Genomic DNA, 22,764 nt, shown 5'->3' on the forward strand with positions numbered 1-22,764 from the left:
TTATCTGGTTAGTTGTAAACAGACTAAAATTCCTTTGAAATCCAAATCTTCCTTCAACTATCTAAAAATGCAAATTCCCTTCACACCTTACATACTAAGCCAGCATCCATGTTTACTCATTAGCATGTCAAGCACCTACCTTCTTTTGATGAGTTAAAGCTTGTAGTCTACTTGACTCCAAATGTAATTAAATCACACACAGACAGCCCCAACTATACTTACCCCCATAAACCTACTTCACAATGAACCAGAAAAATATTGGGAAAATTATTAACCTTTCATGACAAAAACGCACATGACAAGTAACAGGGTAGGATAATAATAAATCTGAAGATGTGAACTTAGAATTAGTCCTTACTAATGTTTCATATACTCTTGGTTTGGTTGCTGGCTTCTAGTATGTGTGGCCTATTTTATCTAGAGAGTCTTGGACATATGCATGCGTTCCTCTGTTCCTTGGGGGACATCTTCAAGAGCAAAATGGCATGACACCTTTGCAGAACTGCAGTTAATGTGTGGCCTATCTCATCCAGAGACACTGTAGTCTTAGTTTGGCACTTGCTTTAAACTGGTTTATTAACACTATATATAAGATAGGTTTACAGAGTAAGTAAGTCTCTCCTGAGTACAGAGTGCTCCAACCTTTATCGAGTGTCTAGCACATGATTGCTGATGTCACTGGGACATCAGGGTCTATATTACTTATTAGCATAACTATTCTACTAATCCATTACACTACAACTAGGATTAAATGCACCAGTATGTGCTTCAGTAAGTGCATGTTTCATTGGCTGATAGTTAAATGTAGCACAAAGGTCATATTGAATTTCGCTTGGGATATAAAATTTGGGACATCACATTACAAATAAAGTTTTGGGTGGCCTAAATAGAATGCATGTCATTGAATTGCCCTAAATAAAACAGAATGCTTCGGCTTCTAGCTAAATCGAATGTTCTGAGTTAGCTTTACTTGTCTTAGAGGGGGTGTAATGAAGATTCACCTAACTTTATTTTATCCTTTCATGGGATGTGAGTGTCAATGGCAAAGCCAGCATTTGTTGCTCATCCTTAATTGCTCTTGAGAAGGTGGTGGTGAGATTGATTCCTGGGATGAAAGGGCTGCCCTCTGAGAAAAGATTGAATAGAACATAAGAGCATAACAAATAGGAGCAGGAGTAGACCATACAATTCATTGAATCTTTTTCACCATTCAATACAACCAAAGCTGACCTTGGGTTTCAATTCCACCTTCTCTCCCACTCCCCATGTCCCTTGATTCCCTGAGAGACCAGACATCTGTCTATCTCAGTTCTTAACTACAACCAATTGAGGTGGAGAATTCCAAAGATTCAAAACACTTTAAGCAAAGAATTTTTTCCTCATCTCAGTCCTAAATGATCACTCCCTTATACTGAGGCTGTGTCCCCATATTCTGGATTCCCCAGACAGGGAAACCACTGCTCAGTATCTACCCTGCCAAACCCCTTCAGAATCTTGTATGTTTCAATGAATCACCTCTCATTCTTCTAAACTCCAGAGAATATAGACCCAATTTACTCAGCCTCTCATCATAGGACAACCCCCTCATCCCAGGGATCAAGCTAATGAACTTTGCTGCACTGCCTCCAATGCAATATATCCTTCCTTAAAAATGGCGATCAAAGCTGCACAAAGTATTCCAGGTGCAGTCTCACCAAAGCCCTGAACAATTGTAGCAAGACTTATTTCTCTTGTATTCCAATTCCCTGGAGTTTAGAAGAATGAGCGGTGATCTCATTGAAACATTTAAGCTTCTAAGAGGGCTTAACAAGGTAGATGCTAAGAGGCTGTTTTCCCTGGCTACAGTGTCGTGAATGAGGGGGCATAGTCTCAGAGGGGGTCGCCCATTGAGGACTGAGATGATGAGAAATTTTTCCACTCCGAATTCTGTGCTCCAGAGGGTTGTGGATGCCCAGTTGTTGAGTACATTCAAAGCTGAGGCTGATAGATGTTTGAGGGAATCATGGGATATGGGGATCGGTGTTGGGGTTGGGAGGGGAATGGAGGTGAGATCAAGCATGCATTCCAGATATGGCTTGAGGGGCTATATGGTGTCCTCCTGTTCCTTTTTCTTATATTCTTATGTACTTGATTTTGGTAAAGTGTACACAAACACAGTCATGTATACATACTTCCTCATTTATTAAAGACAAAGCGGAAACTGGAGTGAATGTGACACAACCATATATTTGAAGTTGCATATTCTGTACATCATCTTGTGAAAAATAAAACCTTTTCTATTTTTGATTCCACTGTTCGTGCTTTTTTCCCCCCATTGTTCTTTCTCACTGAAAATGTCATTTGCCTCCCCAAATCTCCTCCTGCAAGATTGTCTGGGCTCAAAGCTCCATTTGGTCCCTGATGGGGCAACCTTATATATGTTGAACAAAGCAGACTACATTGGTTCCCTCAGTTCACTCTCTTCATCTAAAGGCACAACTCCTTTCCCATTGCAAACTAATCAAAAATGGGCTAATGTCACATAGTGTGGACAAGTGAATTTCTCTTTTGGAAATTTTCACAAATGCAAAAATCCCTAGCATGATTTTTTTCTTTTGTAACCATATCAGAAGACTTGTTTCCTAAAAGATCCAGACAATTTTCTTACCTTTAGGGCTGCTATTACATTTTGTGGCGACTAAGGGAGAGGGGGTCTTTGGGGCCATTCACGGGTTTTATTCAAAGTTTAGCATTTTTCATTAATGCCCCTCAAGATAGACGAAGTGCACTGCTGACCAATAGTTCCTGTAGCTCTCTATCATTGGGATTTTCCTCATGCCAAGTTTGGATTTGCCGTAGGCTAATTGATAAGAGATTGATTGCTATGATTATAGTCAGCAACTCCATTATCATTGCAACATGTGACTACCAGGATGTTAGAAGGTGAACTAGGTTGATCTTGATTTTGTTTTCTCTGGCAATTACATGAGTACAGCAGTGATAAATTGAGCATGGGCTTTAATGCAGTGGGCTATAGACTGATGGAGATTGGGTTTACAGCAGTACTTCCCATTGGACAGTTTCCACTCTTGTTTTTGTGGACCTGTGGCAAGTGGAAGGGTTTGCAGACAAAATTAAAACAACCAGAGGGAGGCACACCCTGACTGGTCCTCAGGCATTTCCTTGTTGTTTCTATAAATAAGGGAACATATGCTGCCTTGATGCTAATTCTGATTTACTGAACAAATTACTGTAAATGAGAAAATTGTGCACTTCATATTTGAAGGAGCAGATGAACACTTTACATATGTCTATACAGCTGTTTCCAACTATGCTTTATTCAATTTAGCTTATTGTAACTGCATGAAACTTATAGCACACACCCTTGCCCAAACGCCAATTGCTGTGAAACTGACTACTCAACAGAGCTGTGCAAACTGCATATTCCACTACAACTTGTGCATTTAATCTTTTGTTCAGTAATTTCCACCTTATGCTTATATTACTATATGTGTATGCGTTCATGAGTGTGAGCTTTCCTGTATCAGCTGTATGTGTACAACGTGTACGTACATGAAGGTGTGTTGAATCATTTATAAGTGCAAGTGGATAACTAAGGGTAAGAGAGTCTGTGCCTGACTAAAACGTGAGGAATATGGGCACTCGTAGTTTGGACTTTAAAAAAAATTATGGGCAGGATTTTGCGGTCGTCAAGTGGGTACGGTGGGTGGGCCCGGGATCAGCCGGGAAATGGGCTGCTGCCTACGATCGGCCCCTGACCACAGTTTCACGCTGGCAGGCCAATTAAGGCCCGCCCATCATGAAACGTAGCTCCGCACTGATTGGGAAGGGCCGAGCGGGTGCGGGGACCTATTGGCCGCCAGGCCCAATGGCAACCGGCAGCTGGTTTAAAAACAGCCCAGGCAGCCCCTGGAAGACTGCCACAGAAGGACATCTCCTCTGCATTCTTGAACCAAAGTCATCGAGTCGAGTGTAGCTGGACATGGCAGACAGGCGGGCAGGTCGGATGGGCACTTGGCCCCTCCTGATTTTCGGACGAGTGCCTTGCCATTCTCCTGGAGGAGGTGGCTGCCAGGAGGGAGGAGGAGGCCACTGCGCCTCACAAAAAGAGCATGGGTGGAGTTGGCAGTACTGGTGAGCAGCCACGACATGGGGCAGTGCACATGGTTGCAGTGCCGGAAGTGCGTCAATGACCTGCTGCGCTCAGAAAGGGTGAGTACTGTGTTGGCATGAGTCAGTGTGCAGAAGTGTTAAGGTGTGGCCATCCCGCTGTGTACCTCAGGGGTGTTAGAGTCTGAGTGCCAGCTGTCAATGACATCGGAGATGGCCAAGCGGGTGAGCCCTGGCTGCTTGGACTGAGTGCCTTGTGGCTTGAGGGCCACGACGCGGATACACCCTGGAAGGTGCTCCTCAGCTGGGATTGGCCAGGCTGCAATAGAGCTGCAGGTACAGAGTAAATTAATCAATGCTCCTCTATTCTTTCAGGAGAAGACAAACCACAACCAAACAGAGAGGCCATGTACGGGCGGAGGCCTGATCAACCTCCTCTTGCTCAACAGGTTTGAGCAAGACACCCTCGAGCTCGAGAGCTGGCACACTCCACGTGCAACTGGGCGTGGAGAGGCTGAGGTGTCAGACGAAGAGTACAGTGCACAAGGTGAGACTTTTGGCTTGTGCAACCATTTCATTGTAGCCTCTTCATTAATGTAAGCCTTGAACCTGAAGCCCCCATTGATCATTGAAAGACAATGGCACCATGATGCAGAGCTCCATTGTCTTGCCAGGGTGCCTGGCATGCACAGTGACAGTGTGATGACTTTAACTAATGTCCTTGTTCTCTCTTTAATCTTTGCCAGCTGTCACTGGGTCAAAATCCTTTCCTAACAGCACTGTGGTTGTACCTACACCACATGGACTGCAGCGGTTCAAGAAGGTAGCTCACCACTACCTTCTCAAACGCAACTAGGGATGGGCAATAATGCCCAGCCAGCGAAGCCCACATCCTGTGAATGAATAAAAAAAAAGCAGGTTCTTGATCTGTGGACACCGAAGGTCCAACCCTGACCCTGGAGGACCATGGAGCTTCAGTTACACCTGCATCATGTCCACTCTCTGAAGCAGGCACAAGCGCAGATACCAACCATTCGGTGGGTATTAGATCAGTGGCTAGTATCTCTGTGCATATTGGTGAGGGCACTTCACACTTGCTGGAGGTGCAGGCAGAGGCTGAGTGCACCCAGGGCGCCAGCAGTTGGAGGTCTGCTGGAGACCAGGGCGATGCTCAGTCAATGGCAGATGGTGAGTTTCTAAAGTCGTCCATTAGGCGGCAGGTGCGGGTTGTCCAACAAGATGTGCGGGAGGATCTGGCAGAGATCCATGAGGGTATGCACGCCATGGTCTCTGTTATGGAGGAGTCCATGCGGAGTGTGAGCACTGTGTTGACCCTCATGGCCGAGTGCATGCCTCCTCCATTGATTAGTGGCAACTCTCATGGAGAGGCAGATTCAGGGACAGAACGAGGTGTTGCGCTCAGACTTGCAAGCCCTCATTCAAGCACTGCCCATCCAACAGTGGTGAGTAGGGAGGTCCAGAGAAACCTCACATTGGTGTACGGGCTGCTTGTCATCTCTGCGGGCTCCTCTCAGGGCATTCTGGATGACGGTAGCAGCTCCTCCGCCTCTCTGCCAGTGACTGTCGCATCTGATGAGCCTGCGTTGACTGGCGAGATGTCAGCCATGGCACTGGCTGCTCTCTCCCAGGCGGGTCCAGCACAGGCTCCACTGGCCAGAGGACAACTCCCAAAGTCATCAAGGCCAACAAGACAGCAGAGTCAGCAGGCTGTCTCCAATGTGGCTGTCAGCGAGGGGGGGCCACCAAGACGCAGCACTCGGAAACATAAGTTAAAGGCACCATGAGCACAAGAAGGGCAGTTCACGGGTGATTTTATGTTCATTTATGTTTACTTTACCTATACTGGTCTGGCAATGGAGATTATAGAAGGTAATGTAAATTGTTTAGAATTGTCAACATAAGATAAATTTTGTTTTTGTCATCATGGCCTGAGTATGCTTCACCTTTTTATTTTTTTGGTGCGGGGAATGTCAGTATGCGATGCTGGACGTAAGTGGCTCTGAACTTTATTGCATAGGCACTGTTCTTTGGGTTCAAATGAAAGGGTCATTTCAGACATCCAGGATGGAGGTGGCAGCCCTGCCATGTGGTTGAAGCTGATCTTTGGTAGCCTAGCTGAAGGACCGTTAGATCAAGGCGTCACTGGTGTCCCTGTCTCCCTGGAGGTTACCGAGATCTGCCTCCACACCCTCAGCGTTCTCCTCACTGTGCTCCTCTTCTGACTCACTACTGGATTCATCATCTGTGGCTTGTGCAGCTGCAACAAATCCTCTTCCTTCAGTGGGTCCCCCCTTGCCAGTGCCAGATTGTGGAGGGCGCAGCATGCAACCACTATCTGTGACACCCGCTCTAGGGGTTATTGTAGTGCTCCCTGTGAACGGTCCAGGCATCGGAAGTGCATCTCCCTTGCTACCATTTCCCTTGTTGAGGCATGACTGGTATTTTAACGCTTCTCTGCCTCTGTTCTTGGGTGGTGGAGAGGCGTATTGAGCCACCTCTTAAACGGATAGCCCTTGTCACCCAGCAGCCATCCATCCAATTGGGCTGGGGCACTGAAAAGCCTCGGCACCTGGGAGTGTCCCAGGATGTAAGCATCTTGGGACCTGCCAGGGTACCTTGCACAGACTCGCAGAATCTGCATCCTGTGGTCACACACTATCAGCACGTTCATGAGTGGAATCCCTTCCTGTTGATGAAGGCACCCGGCTGACCCGCTGGCACCTTGATGGCCACATGTGTGCAGTCTATGGCATTCTGGACACGGGGGAACCCAGCAATCGTTGCAAAGCCTCTGGCTTGCTCAGCCTGATTGGCCTTGTCCGTACGGTAAAGAATAAAGGTCAGTACCCACCTGAACAGAGCTTCTGTCACCAGCTTCACGCAACTGTGCACAGCTGATTGGGAGACTCCACAAAGATCCCCCATTGACCCCTGGTAAGAGCCGGTGGCATGGAAGTTGAGGGCCACTGTGACCTTCAGAGCCATTGGCATGGGGTGTCCATTCGCACAGTTGGAGCTGATCTCAGGCCTAATCGTCTGACAAATGGACGTCACTGTCTCCTTGGAGAGGCGGATCCTCCTTCGGCATTGCATCTCAGACATATTGAGGTAGCTGCATCACTGCCTGTAAACCCTGGCAGCAGCACAGTGGTGCCTTCTGCGGTCCCTTCCGCCTTGGATTTCCTGCTGGCCCTGCGTCCCTTGTGCCAGTGCCTCTCCATCCACCGGTCACTCCCCTGGAAGCTGCATAGGGACACCTGGCTTCCTCTCCCTTCTGCCCCTCTCAGCCTTCTCTCCCTTCTGCCCCCCTCTTCCTCCTCAGAGGAGGTGCCACCAGTAGAGACCACAATCCCCATTACCAGGGTAATGGAAGGCTGTCTGATACCTGGAAGGGTCCAGTGGCCTAAACCCTCTGTGGTCCTTGGAGACACCAAGGAGTTCTGAAATGAAGTCTGGGAATGCTAGGAATGAAGCCCCATACAGAGATGAAGCTGCCAAGTACCAATAAATCACCAACAACAAACTATGTACCAAACTCCTCCCTATCACACTGGCAATGCTGCTCACCCCTTTTATCCCGCCTGTGGATGAGGTTTTTGAAAACGTCGGCTGGCCGCCTGCCCATTTTGCCCGTGCGACGAGCATGAAATTGCACCGGCAATGAAAAATCAGCATCAATTGGATTGTTCATGGCCTTAAGTGACCTCTTAATTAATGGCGGGCATGGCTCCGGCACCCATTCGCACCCACTGAGAAAAATATCGCGTGAGTGCGTGGTGACGTGGGGATTCTCACCTGACCATATCGTGCACTATTTTACGCCCAATCGGGTTGGGCGTGCGCCCGCCCAAAGGGTGCAAAATTCTGCCCGATTTGTGGGGTGCTTTATATAAGTCATGAAAAAGTAAGAATTTATATTCATGTTAAAATTCTTATTGTGCAGCTGCACCACCTACTATAAACATGATGAATGTAGAAGCACTTAAGAGATTACCTTGATTGGACATTTGCAAGCAATTCTAGGCAGTGACGCAAACCCCACAATTTTTGGCAAATGCGAAAGCCTGTGGTAAGGTTACACTTTATTAACAAAACAAGATACAGCTTGTAAAACAGACTTTTTGCAGCCTTGGCACAGTCATGAAAAGCTAATTTCTTCCTCTCATGCTGATAGTGGCGCAGAAATGGGCCTAGACTTTGATGTACTAGCATGCAGGAGTTGGCTGGCAAGGCAGATGACAGCCAGAAAGCTTAGAAATTGAAACTGAAATCAATGAAATCAGATTCAAATGATCTAAATTCATGAAGTATGAGATGAGATCAGCATAGGATTAATGCATGAGAAGCATCTTGGGGCCCTATTCTACTCTCACAGCAGCAAGTCCAGCTTTTGTCTGCTATTTTCACCTCAGCCTGATCGTGTACCAAATTCTGGATTTCAGCATTTAACCAATGGGGGTGTTTTCTTACATCAGCAGTAATATAGCAGATGTGTCCTCTAGGGCTGAGGTAACTTGGAATGACAACTTTCTGCTCCAAAACAGGGAAACGATGACTCAATGAAGCCACTGAAAGAAATGCCCAAATTTCTTTACTTTCTCCTCTAGGGAATAGTGAGGCACCCTGGAATGATTTACCATTGTTTTATTTAATATTTGTGGCCTTCGGTAGGCCCTGAATTGGATTCCAGGGTGGAATTTAATCCAGCCCATCACTACACAAACAAGGTAAATTGTGTGGAAGGCCACTCATCAGTCTGCCAGTGGTGGGGAAAACATCCCATAATTAAGCTGGAAGTGGGAAGGGGGAAATGTGTAGAACTCGCCTGCTTGTTGGAGGATGTCAATTAAGCGCATTAATGATCCACTTCACATCAATTACCCCTGAGCCAGTCGGAATTTGGTGGTGGCTTCGGGATTAAATGAAAGTCACAAAGGTCTCCCGTGCCTCCCAAAGGCTGCCCAACAAAGCAGCATCATAGGTGGGGTTCCTCATTCACAAGCACGGCATTGGGAAGGGGACAAAAACAAAAACAGAATTACCTGGAAAAACTCAGCAGGTCTGGCAGCATCGGCGAAGAAGAAAAGAATTGACGTTTTGAGTCCTCATGACCCTTCGACAGAACTTGAGTTCGAGTCCAAGAAAGAGTTGAAATATGGGAAGGGGAAGGGGAAGGGAAATACGGCATTGGGAAGGAGGTCCACTGAAAGCCACCTCTCTGTCCTTGTCTCTGACTCCCCTATCCCACACCATCCCCACCCCCACCCCCACCCCCACCCCCACCCCCCCCCCCCCCCCCCCCCCACCCCCCACCCCACCCCCCCAACTCCAGCGACACTCTCCCCACAACCTTGATCCTGCCCTGTTCACTTGTGCTCAGGGTTCCAGTGACAATCTCTGGTGAAATCCTTAGAGCATTCCTGGCAGCAACCATTGCTCCCAGTGGCCACACAAGCAATAGGGAGCTGCTGGCCTCTGGCCAGCGGTTCCTGGGGCCAGTATTTCTGGGTCCTAAATGCTGGGGAAGGCCTGAAACTGGCCAGTTTAAGTGCCTGCCAGGCACTGAATTGCATTGGGCCTCCCGGTGAAAGTGACGTGGGACTCTCACCGGTTCTCCAACCAGTGAGCAAATTCCCCACTGTCATGCTAAATTCTGGCCCTAAGTCCTGTTGGGCCTAGCAAGAGGTCCACAGGCAGAATTCCTTGAATGCCCCCAGGCTGAAGAATACTTTACAAGGCCAGACTGGTGGATTGCTTCTAAATGGATGTCAGCAGTTCAAGAAGTTAGCTCTGCCACCACCTTCTCAAGGGCAATTAGAGATGGGCAACAAATGCTGGTCTTTTGCCAGCGACATTCAGATCCCATGAAATAATTTTAAAAAGTGCCAGATCTCTCCATGCCCCAGTCCCACCACATGAGTACAATTTGTGTCACTGTAAAAGGGGCAGAAACAAACAGGATCCAGATTCTGCCCCAAGTAGTGGACCCTCCCAGCCAGGAAATTTGCAGTTTCCAAACCAGAATAAAAAACTGACAGTCAGTAATGTTTGCAAAAGAGCATTCATTTCAGTGGAGATTATTCCATTGCATTATGCCAATGTAAATATTAAATAAAGCTAAACTCTGAACAAAATCAGAAATTGGAATCATCACAAATTCACATCAGTTGAAACCTTCATATTATCTCCATATCGGATTTTAATAGTTGTCCTAAAGAGAATATGGACAAACCAGAGGTCCGTCAACTGTGCATATACTAATCTATCAATCTAAATGGTGATTTATGTGCTAATGAGACACAGATTAATACACAATCAAGTGCTAATCTGATCCTTGTTGCTAATTAGTTACTAATTGTGCAAATAATGAAATTTAAGTTACTAATATGCTAATCATTTACTAATTACTAATCAGGTCAAATGCTGATCGGTCACTAATTATTTTTTTATATTATATATAGTTTATGCCAAAACTGTACACATGCTTGGTCATTCAAATCTGACTCCCAAAGTAAAGTCTCTTTGTTGTTTTACATCACTATGGCAATAAGTTGTATACGGCTGGAAGCTGCAGCTCTGTTTTCATTTACAGACAACTGCAGGAAATCCAATAGCAAACCAACCAGCTCAGTATATTTAAAGAGTGACAGTAATTACTGTTTCATATTTGCACTGATCTGTAAACACTATACTGTGTACTACTTGCATTATCTGGGGAGGTGGTGGGGAAGGGGTATTGGTAGTGGTACTGTCACTGGATGAGTAATCCGGAGACCCAGGATTATTCTCTGGGTACCTGGGTTTGAATCCCACCACAGCAGATAGTGAAATATGAATTAAAAGTATAATGATGACTATGAAACCGTTGTCGTAAAAACCCATCTGGTACTCCAATGTCCATTAGGGAAAGGAAATCTGTTGCCCTTACCTGGTCTGGCCTACATGTGACTCCAGACCCACTCTTAAATGCCCTAGCAAGCCACTCAGTTGTATGTAACTGTATGGACCACCCGGCATTGACCTAGGCATCAGAAACGACAATGGCAAACTCAGTCCTGTTGACCCTGAAAAATTGGGAGAGCTGTCTCACAGGCTAGTCAAGCAACAGCCTGACATAGTCATACTCTTGGAACCATATCTTACAGACAATGTCCCAGGCACCACCATCACCATCCCAACAGAGGTGGCGGCACAATGGTATATAGTTGGGAGGGAGCTGCCCGAGGAGTCCTCAATATCAACACTGGACACCATGACGTCTTATGACATTAAATCAAACATTGGCCAGGAAACTTGCTGCCGATTATCACCGCCCCTCAGCTGATGAATCAGTACTGCTCTATGTTGAACACCACTTCGAGGAAGCAGTCAGGGGAGCAATGTCCATCACCAGGAGTGGTTCGATAGCACCACTACTGACCAAGCTGGTTGAGTCCTAAAGGATATAGCTACTAGGCTGGGTCTGTTGGTGGCGGTGAGGGAACCAACAAGGGGGAAAAGCACATTTGACCTCATCCTCACCAACCTGCCTGCTGCAGATGCATCTGTCCATGACAATATTGGTAAGAGTGACCACCATACAGTCCTTGTGGAGACAAGTCCCATCTTCACATTGAGGAAACTCTCCGTTGTATTGCGTGGCACTACCACCGTGCTAAATGGGATAGATTTCAAACAGCTCTAGCCATCCAAGACTGGGCAACTATGAGGTGCTGTGGGCCATCAGCAGCAGCAGAATTGTACTCAAACACGATCTGTAACCTCATGACCTGGCATATCCCCCACTCCACCATTACCATCTAGCCAGGGGATCAGCCCTGGTTCAGTGAAGAGTGAAGGAGGACATGCCAGGAGCAGCACCAGGCATACCTAAAAATCAGGTGTCAACCTGGTGAAGCTACAACACAGGACTACTTGCATGCCAAACAGCATAAGCAGCAGGTGATAGACAAGAACTAAGCAATTCCACAACCAATGGATCAGATCTAAGCTCTGCAGTCCTGTCACAACCAGCCATGAATGGTGGTGGAAAATTAAACATCTCACTGGAGGAGGAGGTTCCATAAATATCCCACCCTCAATGATGCGGAAGTCCAGCATTTCAATGCAAAAGATAAGGCTGAAGCATTTGCTACAATCTTCAGCCATACATACTGAGTGGATGATCCATCTTGGCCTCCTCCAGAGGTCCCCAGCATCACAGATGCCAGTCTTCAGCCAATTCGATTCACTCCACATGATATCAAGAAACTGCTGAAAGCACTGGATACTGCAAAGGGTTTGGGCCCTGACAACATTCTGGCAATAGTACTGAAGATTTGTGCTCCAGAACTTGCCGTGCCCCTAGCTAAGCTGTTTCAGTACAGCTACAAGACTGGCATCAACCTGGCTGTGTGGAAAATTGCCCAGGTATGTTCTGTAAACAAAAAGCAGGACAAATTCAACTCGGCCAATTACCGCCCCATTAGCCTAATCTCAATCATCAGTGAAGTAATGGAAGGGGTCATCAACAGTGGCACTTGCTTAGCAATAATCTGCTCACTGATGCCCAGTTTGGGTTCTGCCAAGGCCACTCAATTCCTGTCCTCATTACAGCTTTGGCTCAAACATAGACAAAATAGCTGAACTCCGAAGGTGAGGTGAGAGTGACTGACCTTCCTTTCTTCACAAGGTCCGAAGTGGGGATGTTCATTGATGGTTGCACAATGTTCAGCACCATCCACAACCCCTCAGATACTGAAGCAGCCCATGTCCAAATGCAGCAAGTCCTGGACAACGTCCAGGCCTGGGCTGACAAGTGGCAAGTAATATTCGTGCTACACAAGTGCCAGGCAATAACCAACTCCAACAAGGGAGAGAATCTAACCATTGCCCCATGACATTCAATAACATCTCTATTGCTGAATCCCCCTCAATCAACATCCTGGGCGTTACCATTGACCAGATACTGAGCTGGACTAGCCATATAAATACTGTAGCTACGAGTGCAGGTCAGAAGCTAGGAATTCTGTGGCGATTAACTCACCTCCTGACTCCCTAAAGCCTGTCCACAATCTACAAGGCACAAGTCAGGAGTATGATGGAACACTCTCCACTTGCCTGGTTGAGTGCAGCTCTAACATTCAAGATGCTTGACACCATCCAGGATAAAGCAGCCCTCTTGATTGGCACCCCATCCACAAGCATTCATTCTCTCCACCACCGACACACAGTGGTAGCAGTGTGTACCATCTTCAAGATGCACTTCAGAAACTCACCAAGGTTCCTTCGACAACACTTTCCAAACCCATGATCACTACCATCTAGAAAGATAAAGACAGCAGGTACATGGGAACACCAATATCTGGAAACTCCCCTCCAAGTTACTCTCCATCCTGACTTGGAAATATATTACCGTTCCTTCACTGTCACTGGGTCAAAATCCTGGAACTCCCTCCCTAACACCACTGTGGGTGTACCTATACAACATGGACTGCAGCGGTTCATGAAGGCAGCTCACCACCACCTTCTTAAGAGCAATTAGAGGTGGTCAATAAATGCTGGCCTTGACAACAAAGCCCACATCCCTTGAATGAATAAAAAATGAAACAGTTCTTGAAAAAATAACAGTGAATAGTTTCAATGTTTTCTGAGATAGAGCGAGGGAATGGGCCTGACTGGATTACATGAGATCCAGCATAGACTCGATGGGCCCAATGGTCTTGTTATGCACCTTATAATGACTGTAATTACACTGAGTGTCACTAAAGTTCAGTAAGTCTCAGTATTTGTGCTGTTGTCACAGTAAAGCTCCCAGCCCCCTCCACCACCACCAAAATATTCCATCCTTTTTGTTCTAAACCTGTAAATGATATGGTTTTGTTGAAAGTGAGGACCAATAGTTTTTTTATGATTGGGCAAGCAGTCCTTGTAATGGTGCTGGAAGCAGGTTCAATGATAAGTGCCCAAAGGGGAATTGAATAAATACCTGGAAAGGAAAATTATGCAGGTTTTTAGGGAAAAAAACAGTGCAGTGATAGCTCTTTCAAAGAGATGGGACGGGCATGTTGAACCTCCTTCTGTGAAGTATATGAACTAGGAGCAGGAGTAGGCAATTCAGCCTCTCAAGCCTGCTCCGTCATTGAATACAATCATGGTTGATCTCATTTCAACATCAACTCCAATTTCCCGCCCTTTCCCCATAAACTTTCAACCTGTTACTAATTAAAAATCTGTCTATCGCCTCCTTAAATTTATTCAGCATCCTGGCATCCACTGCATGCTGAGGTAGTGAATTCCACAGATTCATGACCCTTTGAGAAAAGTAATTCCTCCTAATCTCTGATTTAAATCTACCACCCCTTAGCAAAAATCTATGGCCTCCCGTTCTAGAATGTTTCCATTTTCTCATTACTTTAAATAATGTTGTCAGGAAGATATAATTATTCTCATAATGTTATTGGAATTATTGTAAAATAGTGGTATCTGTGTATATATGTGTCTGTGTATGTGTGTGTGAAGTGTTATTGGATTAGAGGCAGCTGGTTTGAAGGCTTTGATATAAACATGGTAAATGTGGGAGAAGTTCAGAATTGGAGGTGTAAAAGGACATTTGCAATTTTAAATAAACCATACTAGATTGTTTTCAAAGAAGAGGTGAACTATATCACCTAGCCAGGTGAAGTTTAGAAACAGTGGGCAGAATTTTGCTCTTGATGGGCGGGTGCGCCCCACCGGCTTGGTGGCGGGCGGGCAGCCGATCCCCGCCGCCGAAACAGGTCCCGCCACCATTTTCAGTGGGCGGGGCAATTAAGGCATTAAGGCTATGTACTTCCTGTGGTGTGGGGACGGGGGGGGGAACGGGGGTGGGGGGGGGGGGGGGGGGGGGGGTGGGGGGGGGGGGGACGGGGTGGTAGGGATTCTCCAACTGTCAGAGTGCGCTCTTTCATACATGCACGTGAAAGTGTGCACATCTCCCTGAGACAGGGAGATCATTGAAAGTTTTTGAAAGTTGAAAAATAGAAAAATAAAAAAAGTATTAACAACTCCCCTTCATGTGACAATGTCACACGAGATGAGACATGTTAATAAATATCACATAAACTTAATTAAAGTTTTTTAAAACAGACATGCAACCTCATCCCGCCGGTGGATGAGGTTTCATGTTTTTTCAGAAGCCCGCTGGGGCTCCTGGCCTGTCCGCCAACCTTAAGGTTGGACAGGCAGGGTCTTTAATTGGCTTAATTACCCTGTCAATGGCCTCAATTGGCCATTGACCGGTCGGCAGGCAGACAGCTGATCGCGCTGTCCGCCGCCTTCCTGAATATTTAAATGGGGTGGGATGATGGCGGGTGTTCCCCCTGATGTCATCCTGTGTCATTTTCGCATCAGCAAGTGGGCCCTGCCCCCAGTTTGCTGATGGAAAAATTCTGCCCAATGTGTTTACTTTTCCCAAAGATTACTGGTAAAACTTACAGCTATGAGAGATTTTTATTATCAGGAAGGTAAAGTCCAAAGACATAGTGAAACAATGGATATTTACATTCAAAGGGGAAAATATGCACAAAGGAGTGAAGGCTGTGTGTAACGTTAGGCAGTCTAAGATTCAACAAGTGTGAAACATCTTCAGCTTGTAAGTACCAAACTGCTGCCTCCAGGGACTGAAGTTAAGAGAACTCACTTTGAATTTGACTGTTCAGAGTATTGTTTACTTTGCTTGGGCCTTTTAAAATCTATGTGTTTTACTGTTGCCTTAACAAGGGTGTAACTGGGAACTGGGAAAAGGTTTAACTAGGGGATTTAAAAGTTGTTGTAGCAGTAATTTGCAGACATTTGTCTTACAATATTTTCTTTTATTAATAAATGTTTAATTTAGTTTTATAAAAAACCTCTTAAGACTCGGTGGTTTTATTATTACTGAACTCAAAAGCCCACATCTTGAAACATACAAATTGAAAATGAGTTGTGACTGTTGTTTCAAGTTTCCATCTGGGATTTGAACAGCTCAGCATTTATTATCTGCTGTGTCATAACAATATTCAATAGATACATCTCCAGTATGTACCCAAGAGCAGAATACTTTTGCAGAGGTCATGTTCAAGAGTGAAGTTAGGAAACACTTCCATATACAAAGGAGGTTAAAAGTTTGAAACTATTTTCCACAAACTATATTTGATACTAGATCAATTGTAAATTTTAAATCTGAGATTGATAGATCTTTATCGTCCAAAGCTTTTCAGGAATACCGAACAAAGGTGTTATGTGGAGTTAGGTCAGATCAACCATGATTTCATTGAATAGTGGTACAGGTTCGAGGGCCTAAATGGCTTGTTTGTGTTCCTATGTTCCTATGAGAGAGCTTGAATCAGGGATTGGTTTGCTCACTAACCATTATTCACTGAGGTTCATCTCTACAAGATGACAACTTTGGAGTTTCAAATTATTCTTGCAGTGTCTGATTGGAATATCAACTATCCACTGAACACTGCTACAGGCCATGCTTTGCAAATGACCTGCTTTTAGTGAAGGACTTCTATTGTTAAATTTTACACTGGTAATTTGTTAACCTTGTACTTGGGATTTTGTTGAATACATGCCTTGACATATGCATTTTCAGATTTCTAAACTTGAGACTGAAGGCAATCTGTATAGAAACTGGATCTTGTGGCATTGAAAATGAACTGATTATAGTTTGAGTGCAAACGGCTTATGAACTGTCAAGATAATGTGAATTATAACAGTAACAGATATCAGTTTAAGATCGACTGTTAGACACTTAATGCTGAGAGTTGCTATGATGCATAGGGCATAGGCATGACATTTGCAAGGGAGATGAATGGAAAATTGGAAGAATAAGTCGCGTCAGCTGCTCTTGCACATCTGGTGGTGTTGCTGTAGGCCTGGGAATAACACAGCTGCTCGCTCCCATAGCATAGCTATGGCGTATGGTGCCGGGAGAGCTAGTAATATGAGAGATATTGAAATAACACATGGATGTTGCAAACATTACTGATAGTTTGGAGCAAAATTTAATGTGTTTAGTTGCTGAAAAAAAGAGTTATCTTTCACTTTGGTCTGCCCAAATATGGATAAATGTTCTAAACAAGACACTTAAGAAAATCTGATAATTGTATAGCTGCCTGTTAATTGCGAAGTCAATTAGGGGGCAATGGTAGCTACCTGTAATTTTCTGACTCCAGGTCTGAGAACCCAGCATTTCGCTTTTTCTGTCAGTCTTGACTCAGTGATAGCGTTCTTGCTTTTGAAGGTCATGGGTTCAAGCCCCACTCCAGACATATAGGTCTGAATTTTATGTGCCCCTCGCAGGTGTGTTTCCTGCAGGGGCAGGGGACACATAAAAGAGGGCAGTTGCCCATATCCCACCACCTTTCTGCCTATCACCAATCTCTCCCCCATAATATGGGGGGTGGGTGGGCGCCATATTTAAGTGAATCATCAAGGATCAATTAAGTTTGTTATCAAGCCAATTGACCCTGATAATACACTACCCACACCATAAAATGCTTGGCGTGGGCAGTTGGGTGAGAGCGGGAAGTCTGATTTTTTAACTCAGGTGCTTAAAGGCTGGGCAGGAAGAGGGAGGTTGCTCTTCAGGAACTGCCCTTTGCCAATCACAGGTCAAACTCCACCTTCGTTCTTACCCATTCCCTCCCTTAAACCCACCCCTTTCCCCACCTACCACTCTCCCTAATCTACCCTGGACTTACGTGCTCTGGGAATCTATGGGCCTTGATCTTCTTCTTCTCCTCCTGTAGCCCCGGCAGTTGTGGTGCTGCCAAGACTGATGGAGTTGCCAGCCAATTGGATTGGCTGGCAGCTCTAGAGGCTGGGACTTCAGCCCCAGTGAGGGGTGGAAATCCCATTTGGCTCCTTTAGTCTGCCCCGCAGTGTTTTATGGCTACGGGACAGGTTGGCATGGAGCATGTCGACTCCATGCCGACATTATTTCTGGGGAGGCAGGCTGCCCGCAGTCTCCCATCCCTCGCATATTATTTAACCCATGGGATGTAGACATAATCTACACTGACACTTCAGATGATACTGAGGGAGTGCTGCATTGTTGGAGTCGCCATCTTTTGAAATGAGGCATTAAGTTAAGATCCTGCCTGCTCTCTCATATGGGCATAAGATATTCCAGTGCACTGTTCAAGGAAGAGCAGGGAGTTCTTCTGGAGTCCTGCCTAATATTTATCATTGAAACAGTTGACTGCTGTTTGTGCAAAGTGCCTGCCATGCTTCCTTACATTACAACAGTGACTACACCCCAAAAGTACTTAATTGGCTGTAGAGCACTCCAGAACTTCCTGAGATGATCAAAGGCACAAGTACAAATTATTTCCCTTTAATAACATTGTTTTGCCTCTTATATGTTGAGTTGTGACATTTGAGGACTGATTGCAACCCTGCCTGGCAGGCTGAAACTGACAGAGGGTAGGGGGATCGAGGGAATGGGGGAAGGTATGCGTTGGCTCTTAAAATGGACCATGGGATTTGCCTGCACTGTCTTCGCACAGGACCTGAGCAGGCTAAATCAATAACAGCTAGAAACCAACAGGGTTTACCTTTTAAATGCAAATGAGGATCAGCTGTCTGTTATTTTAACTGGGTATTAGTGTGTGGAAACATTGCTGTTTCCCCACCAGGCCTATTGGTCACAAAAGGCCCAGAATAGAAAGTGATTTTTATTTATTTTTTGCTTCTCTCTGGGCCAGTAATATTATTTCTGGCTCGACGGAAAGACCTTAGATCCTGCTGCCCCAGGGTTCCCTCCCTCTTTCCAATAACGATGGCCCTCTGAACCACCTCTAAACCTGAGTGCCAAGAGGCCAGTGGCAGCATCTTGTCACCTGTCATCCTGCTCCTGCTCACTGGTCAGCTTCTACATCTGGAGAGAGAATGACAGGATCTATTCAGATAAGGCCCAGGGGTTTCAGTCTTGTGGACTTCATGCTGCGGATAGGTTAATAATAGGAGTCCATCACTGAAGGAGATTATTGTATGGTAGTGATGAACAGCCAATATCTTGCACTACGGAGCTGCGGATTAGTGGCTGCTGCCTGTGTTTTGTAAGTATTGAATTCCTAATCTCAGTTGTGGGGAGATACCAAAAATAGTCTGGCCCACCGTATGCTGCTGTGAGGGGCATTGGCTGGGAGGCCTTGGAACAGATCAGATGTCCTTCATCTTGGCGGAGGCTGATCCAAGGCAGGTGGAGACTAAGAATAGGAGCACAAAACAAAGTCTAAATCCAAAAAAAAAACCATGGTTTCACCAGTCTCACTGCCTTCTCAAATCAATGTTTGACGATTGTTGGAGGAAATGGAAAAATATGCAGTTCTGCTCAAAAGAGTAGTGACAAAAAATATGTTACAACATGATGAGAGCTTTTTGCATTAAGGGATGGGCCTTTTGTTGCATTGAGAACTTCAGGACACTGTGTATATGACTATTTTATCAAATTATGAGAAAATGTCTCAAAATATTATGAGGTGGAGTTGAATTTCACAGACATGAACACACACCTACAGCTTTGAAAGAAACCTTGACGCATAATTTGCAAAATTATACAGGATTTTTCCAGACTGAAAATAAACTTCAGATAGAAATGTGATGCACGCTTGAGGTGTCCAGTAAAATATGATCCCAGACACTTGAAAACACAGGGCACACCTGTTTAAAATCTCACAGATTTCAATTCTGTGGTTGGAAAACAACTATTGATGTTGACATTTGACCACTAAGGATACGGGAGTCCATCTTAATTACCATGAAATTGGTGTTTACCACTCTCATGTCACAAGATAAATCAAACAGCAATGAGAAATAGCTCTCTTCAGCACAACTATCCAAATGCAACTCTGAATATAATGAAGTATCATATGATCCCTACCACTGGGCTATTCCAAATACGTTAACAGATCTTTCCTTCCCCATAGAAATACATACAAGTTACAACAGGCCATTTGGCTCAACTGTTCTTATTGGAGTTGAATCTTGTTTTTCTCCCTTCAATCTCATCTTCCATATCCTACAGTTATTTTACCCGATTCAAAGTTCTGCATTTTCTGATCATCCTCTCACTCTCTAATAAGCACGTTGCTATCTGTTTGTTTCAGATGAGTTGATCATTATTCCATTTGATAATTTCTTCTCCCGGTTTTCTAACACTTGAATTTGAAAATAGTTATCAAAAGATCCTAAATCTTCCATTTTTTTGGGCTGCAAAGTAATCTAATCTTGGGAATTAAATCTACCTATACAGGTTTAGTAGCATGAGCTGATTTTGCTGCTGAAAGCTTTCACTGGGAGCAGTCTTACCCTTAATGGGGCCGAACTGATTGTGATGCTCTGCATAAGGGGCAGGTAATTGGGGACATAGCAATGTGGAGGGGGAAGGTGATGAAGAATACGAGGAGTTTACTGCCAATTGACGAGGAGTTTACTGCCAACTTATGTTGATACATGTCAACTACCACTCCGAAGATCAGAAGGAGGACCAGAAAGGAAGAACTGACCTCATGCAGTTTGAGATTATCATAGGATTTTCGGAGCAGGACACATCTTTGCCCATCCCTTTGAAAGAACCATCCAATTAATCCCACTCCCTGGCTCTTCCCCTATTGCCCTGCATTTATTTCCTTTTCAAGCACTTATCCAAAGCCCTTTTGAAAGTTGCCATTGAATCTGCTTCCACTGTCCCTTCAAGCAGTCCATTCTGGATCATAACAACTCGCTATGTAAAATAATTCTCAGCTCCTCTCTCGTTCTTATACCAATTATCTTAAATCTTTGCCCTTATTGACTAAACTATCGGTGGAAACGGTTTTTCTTATTTACTCTGTCAAAACTTCTCATAATTTTGAACACCTCTTTTGAATCTCCTGTTAACCTCTGCTCTAAGGACACCAATCCAAGTGTCTTTAGTCTCTCCACATAACTGAAGTCTCACATCCCTGGTATCATTCTGTCAAACCTCTTCTGTGCCCTCTCCAAGACCTTGACACGTTTCCTAAAGTACAATGACCAGAATTGGGCATAATATGCCAGATGAGGCCTAGCTAGTGATTAATAAAGATGTCACACAATAATTAAATACAATTAGAAATGGAATAGGCTTGGAAAAAATGCATTGTCTCCATGGTCTGTGGTGTGAAGATTGGGAATCTAATCAGGTTGAAAAAAAAACTGAAGATAAAAGATGAAAAGTTTTAATATTGAATAGGTTAAAAGCATCACCTTTAATAAATTATTGCAGCTGTTCTTTAAATCTCTCCACATGACTCAAGCAGCATGTCTAAGCTGTCATTGGCAAATATAGACAGCGAACCAATAAGTCCCACATTGGTTTCAAGATATAATCAGTTGTGGTTTCAGGGAATCAGTTTAATCAAAGTTTGATTGAATAAGCTTCAAGATCACAAGATTAATATGATTGAAGGGAGTCATTTGACCCATCTTGGTTCTCTCATCTAGAAAGATCCTACAGCTCTCCCAACACCCCAGTCCTGTTTAAATAATTCCAGCTTTTTTACCTCCGCTGGTGTACTTGGGCATCCAATCCAAGTATTAATCACTCTTTGTATAAAGAAGAATTTCCAGACGTTAGTCCCAAATTTGCATTTTATACATTTAAAACTGCGTTCCCGTTCCTAACTCTTGCAATATAATTTGAAATAATTTTCCAGGTTTATCTTTATTACATTTTGTATGGCTATAAAAAGATGCTACGAGTAATCTAATTTAAACCTGGCAGAATTTGTTTTCTACACAGTCAGGGAAAACAGGCAAGAGGGGCCAACAAAACTGAAGCACACATTAGTTTAACATTAAAAACAGAGCATTTGTACATTATTCGAAGATAAATTAAACATTCAATGTCATACCTTAAATGAGATGGCATTTTGCACAGGTCTAATCCAGTCTTGACACACTTGATTGTTCTGAAGAGAAATCATAAAATAAAACATATGAAGAAACTTATTTTTGTTCAAGATGCTAGCTGTAGCTGAAAGCAAAATAAAAAATATTAGCATATACCTCATGGACCGTTAACCAGTCCCTCAAATGGGATGCGTACTCCTTTTGCATTACTGATGCAACTCAGATGTGGATGTGCCTTAGGCTATCACTTCAGTGTTCCTTACAAATTAAAGTCGCACTTTCTTTATACATTGGACTGTTGAAATTAAAGTATATTTATTTGGGACTACATCACTGTAGAAAGCATAGTGCCACAGGCAGATTACCTTGATGTGCTATAGAAATGCAATGTGGCAGGTGACCTAAATTTGTCCATTGAAGGAAATAAATTTCTTGACTTAGCATGGGCTAATGATGATTTTGATCTCTTTTCCCTCTGTCTGAAAGTCACAGAACCTTGTTAATAAACATCAAGATTAAATACCATTTACACCATTCTTTCACTATATCTGCCTCGTTAAAATTTATTTTTGGTAGCTAATACATACATATTCTGGTTATTTTGCCAGGATTCTACAATTAAATACAATACTATATATATATTATTTAACTCTCCTAATGACTCACCAAGATTATCCATTGACTAGAAAGATCCCCCAGTCTGTGTAGAATTAGCTGATTTTAGCCAGGAGAAAGGTAGGTGTCCTCCTGGGT

The 22,764-nt window shown here is 44.4% G+C and overlaps 1 protein-coding gene across 1 annotated transcript in view; it reads right to left on the reverse strand.

Annotated features, from left to right (window-relative positions):
- Nucleotides 1-22,764, reverse strand: part of ppp2r3a (protein phosphatase 2, regulatory subunit B'', alpha) — a 421,139-nt gene that overhangs the window by 290,678 nt on the left and 107,697 nt on the right. The window contains exon 2 of the mRNA XM_041173201.1: nucleotides 22,014-22,070. The gene's annotated coding sequence lies outside the window, so the exon portion shown is untranslated. The remainder of the gene's footprint in view (nucleotides 1-22,013; nucleotides 22,071-22,764) is intronic.

Source organism: Carcharodon carcharias, chromosome 2, assembly GCF_017639515.1.
Source record: "Carcharodon carcharias isolate sCarCar2 chromosome 2, sCarCar2.pri, whole genome shotgun sequence".
Taxonomy (NCBI): Eukaryota; Metazoa; Chordata; class Chondrichthyes; order Lamniformes; family Lamnidae; genus Carcharodon; species Carcharodon carcharias.